Raw genomic sequence first — 6,000 nt, forward strand, 5'->3', positions numbered from 1 at the left:
CAAGACATCTCAGTTTCTTCATCTGTAAAGTGGATATAGTGATACTATCTATCACATGTGGTCGTTGTGAGGATTAGATGAGATAATAATTATTACAAATACTCAGTTCTTAGAAGAGATAGCTCTAATTTCTGCATAGTATTATTTGATATGCCAAGAAATTAGAAATCATATAGAGAATTATGAGGACAAGTTATACTTCAAAGTTAAAGTGATAAGTAGTGCAATCATGTTAGGTACACTATCATCCAACAATAGTATCTTTGTACCATGATCTAATACTTCCACCATTACTCTCTTACAGTATACATTACAATAAACATTTCTTTTGGACCTACTATGTGCCGTGCCCTAACCCACAATGATGATATATGCTACCTCTAACAAGAAAAGTTCAAAATATCAGTATTGTTCTGCTCACTCCAAAAGTTTGCTATTGCTCCCAGAGTAGTTCAACATGCAACCCAGTAATATTTATTGAGTTTTTAGCTACGGCTTAATCTTCATTTGACACCAGAAACTGTAATACTACTGATTAAATCTCAATTAACAAGTGGGTCAGCAAAGCAAACTAATTGAATTTTATAATTTATATTTTTATAATTAACATATATTAAATGTACTGAATATTAATCAGGATGTACTGTTAGTTTTACTCCAGAGTTAATCAGCTGGTCACAATAAAGATACACAGGTAATACTTTCCCCATATATCAGTAATAGCCAGTTAAAAATATACTTTAAAAATTCCATTTATAATAACAACATAAACTCTAAAGTTTAATAAGTAACAAATAAGCTTAACAATGAATGTGTGAGGCCTACATGAAGAAAGCTATAAAACTATATTGAAGTCATCAAGGAAACTTGAATAAATGGAACAACATATTATGGTATTGAATTAGAAGTCTCAATATTATAATGCTGTTTATTTCCCTCCAAAGTAATTAGTAAATTTATTGAAGTCCCAAACAAAACCATAACAGCCGTTTTTAAACTTGACAGTTGAATTTAACAGTTGAATTCAGAAGATCATCTGGAAGAACAAATGTGTGAGAAGTGACAAGAATTATATTTCTCATGATATTTCTCTCTGTCTCTGTGTCTCTGTCTTTCTCTCTCTCTCTCTCCCTCTCTCTCTCTCTCTATATATATATAGGTGTCTAGATATATAGATATATCTCCTAGTGGTTGTTTCTCTGGCGAACCCTGTCTAATACCCTGTCTAGGGGCCTAGACTGTTATCACAACTGTCCTCATGACACGGTCACATTGTTTTCTCTGCTTAAAAAAAAAAAAGAGAGAGAGAGAGAAACAATAGGTAAGATATGGATGTATTCGCAGCTGGTGCTGAATGGTAGGCAAGGATGCACTTTCTTCAAAGCTGGGTGAAAACCTTCTCTTTCCAAGTACCTAGAGAACAGCTGCATATAAACTTGCTTACTCGTTGCTTTTGGTTTGCAATTACTTTGTAAGAGAGGTAAAAACGAAAATTCATCCTGGGCTTCCCTGGTGGCGCAGTGGTTGAGAGTCCGCCTGCCGGTGCAGGGGACGCGGGTTCGTGCCCCGGTCCGGGAAGATCCCACATGCCGCAGAGCGGCTGGGCCCGTGAGCCACGGCCCCTGAGCCTGCGCGTCCGGAGCCTGTGCTCCACAACGGGAGAGGCCACAACAGTGAGAGGCCCGCGTACCACAAAAAAAAAAAAAAAAAATACGAAAATTCATCCTGGCATTTTAATCATCTCTCTGTAACTTATTTAAAACTTATTTTATACATTTGGTACCTTATTTAATTAACCTTTTTTTTTGACTTGGCACTGAACAGACTATATGGCTCTTTATTTATCATATACATTTTTTATTCCTAAGGTATTACTGCATTAGGGATTAATTAAAGACAACGAAAAACAACAATGATAGCAACAATAATAATGGGAGGAAATGCAATGTCAGGTACTTGAAATGAGCATGGGCCCCTTTGCATACATATCTATCTCATATAGAACCCTGTATATATAACTTACCTTACTTAAACATATTATTGCATATATCTCGTAGATACAACCTACATTTTTTTTAATACAACAGGTTTTTATTACTTATCTATTTTATACATATTACTGTATATAGGTCAATCCCAATCTCCCAATTCATCCCACCACCACCTCCCCAGGCTTTCCCCCATTAGTGTCCATACGTTGGTTCTCTACACCTATCTCTATTTCTGCCTTGCAGACCAGTTCATTGGTACCATTTTTCTAGATTCCACATACATGTGTTAATATACAATATTTGTTTTTCTCTTTCTGACTTACTTCACCCTGTATGACAGTTTCTAAGTCCATCGACATCTCTACAAATGACCCAATTTCGTTCCTTTTTATGGCTGAGGAATATTCCATTGTATATATGTGCCACATCTTCTTTATCCATTCATCTGTTGATGGACACTTAGGTTGCTTCCATGACCTGGCTATTGTACATAGTGCTGTACTGAACACTGGGGTGCATGTGTCTTTTTGAATTATGGTTTTCTCTGGGTATATGCCCAGTAGTGCGATTGCTGGGTCATATGGTAATTCTATTTTTAGTTTTTTAAGGAACCTCCATACCGTTCTCCATAGTGGCTGTATCAATTTACATTCCCACCAACAGTGCAAGACGGTTCCCTTTTCTCCACACCCTCTCCAGCATTTGTTGTTTGTAGATTTTCTGATGATGCCCATTCTAACTGGTGTGAGGTGATACCTCACTGCAGTTTTGATTTGCTTTTCTCTAATGATTAATGATGCTGGGCAGCTTTTAATGTGCCTCTTGGCCATCTGTATATCTTCTTGGGAGAAATGTCTATATAGGTCTTCAGCCCATTTTTTAATTGGGTTGTTTGTTTTTTTAATATTGAGCTTCGTGAGCTATTTACATATTTTGGAGATTAATCCTTTAATCCGTTGATTCATTTGCAAATATTTTCTCCCATTCTGAGGGTTGTCTTTTCGCCTTGTTTATGGTTTCCTTTGCTGTGCAAAAGCTTTTAAGTTTCATTAGGTCCCATTTGTTTATCTTTGTTTTTATTTCCATTACTCTAGGACGTGGGTCAAAAAAGATCTTGCTGTGATTTATGTCAAAGAGTGTTCTTCCAGTGTTTTCCTCTAATAAGAGTTTCATAGTGTCTGGTCGTACATTCAGGTCTTTAATCCATTTTGAGTTTATTTTTGTGTATGGTATTAGGAGTGTTCTAATTTCATTCTTTTATATGTAGCTGTCCAGTTTTCCCAGCACCACTTAATGAAGAGACTGTCTTTTCTCCATGGTATATCCTTGCCTCCTTTGTCATAGATTAGGTGACTGTAGGTGCCTGGGTTTATCTCTGGGCTTTCTATCCTGTTCCATTGATCTATCTATCTATCTATCTATCTATCTATATATATATATATTTTTTTTTGCATTACACGGGCCTCTCACTGTTGTGGCCTCTCCTGTTGAGGAGCACAGGCTCAGCGGCCATGGCTCATGGGCCTAGCTGCTCCGCGGCATGTGGGATCTTCCCAGACCGGGGCACGAACCCATGTCCCCTGCATCGGCCGGCGGACTCTCAACCACTATGCCACCAGGGAAGCCCTATATTTCTGTTTTTGAGTCAGTACCATATTGTCTTGATTACTGTAGTTTGTAGTATACTCTGAAGTCAGGGAGTCTGATTCCTCCAGCTCCATTTTTGTCCCTCAAGATTGCTTTGGCCCTTCTGGGTCTTTTGTGTCTCCATACAAATTTTAAGATTTTTTTGTTCTAGTTCTATAAAAAATGCCATTGGTAATTTGATAGGGGTATCACTGAATCTGTAGATTGCTTTGGGTAGTATAGTCATTTTCACAATATTGATTCTTCCAATCCAAGAACATGGAATATCTCTCCATCTGTTTGTGTCACCTTTAATTACTTTCATCAGTGTCTTATAGTTTTCTGAGTACAGGTCTTTTACCTCCTTAGGTAGATTTATTCCTAGTTATTTTATTCTTTTTGTTGCAATGGTGATTGAGATTGTTTCCTTAAATTCTCTTCCTGATCTTTTGGTGTTAGTGTATAGCAGTGCAAGAGATTTCTGTGCGTTATTTTTATATCCTGCAACTTTACCAAATTCATTGACCATCTCTAGTAGATTTCTGGTGGCATCTTTAGGATTTTCTATGTATAGTATCATGTCATCTGCAAACAGTGACAGTTTTACTACTTCTTTTCCAATTTGTATTCCTTTTATTTCTTTTTCTTCTCTGATTTCCGTGGCTAGGACTTCCAAAATAATGTTGGATAAGAGTGGCAAGAGTGGACATCCTTGTCTTGTTCCTGATCTTAGAGGAAATGTTTCCAGTTTTACACCATTGAGAATGATGTTTGCTGTGGGTTTGTTGTATATGGCCTTTATTATGTTGAGGTAGGTTCCCTCTCTGCCCACTTTCTGGAGAGTTTTACCATAAATTGGTGTTGAATTTTGTCAGAAGCTTTTTCTGTATCTATTGAGATGATCATATGATTTTCTCCTTCAATTTGTTTATATGGTGTATCACATTGATTGATTTGCATATATTGAAGAAGCCTTGCATCCCTGGGATAAATCCCACTTTATCATGCTGTATGATGCTTTTAATGTGTTGTTGGGTTTGGTTTTCTAGTATTTTGTTGAAGATTTTTACATCTATATTCCTCAGTGATACTGGTCTGTAATTTCCTTTTTTTTTTGTAGTATCTTTGTCTGGTTTTGGTATCAGGGTGATGGTGGCCTCGTAGAATGAGTTTGGGAGTGTTCCTTGCTCTGCAAATTTTTGGAAGAGTTTGAGATGGGTGGGTGTTAGCTCTCCTATAAATGTTTGATAGAATTCACCTGTGTAGCCATCTGTTCCTGGACTTTTGTTTGTTGGAAGATTTTTAATCACTGTTTCAATTTCATTACTTGTGATTGGTCTCTTCATATTTTCTATTTCTTCCTGGTTCAGTCTTGGAAGGTTATTCCTTTCTAAGAATTTGTCCATTTCTTCCAGGTTGTCCACTTTATTGGCATAGAGTTGCTGGTAGTAGTCTCTTAGAATGCTTTGTATTTCTGCGGTGTCTGTTGTAACTTCTTTTTCATTTCTAATTTTATTGATTTGAGTCCTCTCCCTCTTTTTCTTGACGAGTCTGGCTAAAGGTTTATCAATTTTGTTTACCTCTCAAAGAACCAGCTTTTAGTTTTATTGATCTTTGCTATTGTTTTCTTTTTTTCTATTTCATTTATTTCTGCTCGGATCTGTATGATTTGTTTCCTTCCACTGACTTTGGATTTTGTTTGTTCTTCTTTCTCTAGTTCCTTTAGGTGTAAGGTTAGATTTTTATGTCAGATTTTTCTTGTTTCTTGAGGTAGGATTGTATTGCTCTAAACTTCCCTCTAAGAACTGCTTTTGCTGCATCCCGTAGGTTTTAGATCGTCGTGTTTTCATTGTCATTTTTCTCCAGGTATTTTCTGATTTCCTCTTTGATTTCTTCAGTGATCTCTTGGTTATTTAGTAACGTACTTTTTAGCCTCCATCTCTTGGTGTTTTTTATGGTTTTCTTCCCTGTATTGATTTCTAATCTCATAGCGTTGTGTTCAGAAAATATGCTTGACATGATTTTAATTTTCTTAAATTTACTGAGGCTTGATTTGTGACCCAAGATGTGATCTATCCCAGAGGATGTTCCATGTGCAGTTGAGAAGAAATTGTAATCTGTTGTTTTCGGATGGAATGTCCTATAAATATCAATCACATCTATCTGGTCTGTTGTGTCATTTAAAGCTTGTGTTTCCTTATTAATTTTCTGTTTGGATGATCTGTCCATTGGTGTAAATGAGGTGTTAAAGTCCCCCACTATTATTGTGTTACTGTCGATTTCCTCTTTTATAGCTGTTAGTATTTGCCTTATGTATTGAGGTGCTCCTATGTTGGGTGCATTTATATTTATAATTGTTATATCTTCTTCTTGGATTGATCCC

This window comes from Mesoplodon bidens (genome assembly GCF_964165515.1).
Source record: "Mesoplodon bidens genome assembly, chromosome: X".
Taxonomy (NCBI): domain Eukaryota; kingdom Metazoa; phylum Chordata; class Mammalia; order Artiodactyla; family Ziphiidae; genus Mesoplodon; species Mesoplodon bidens.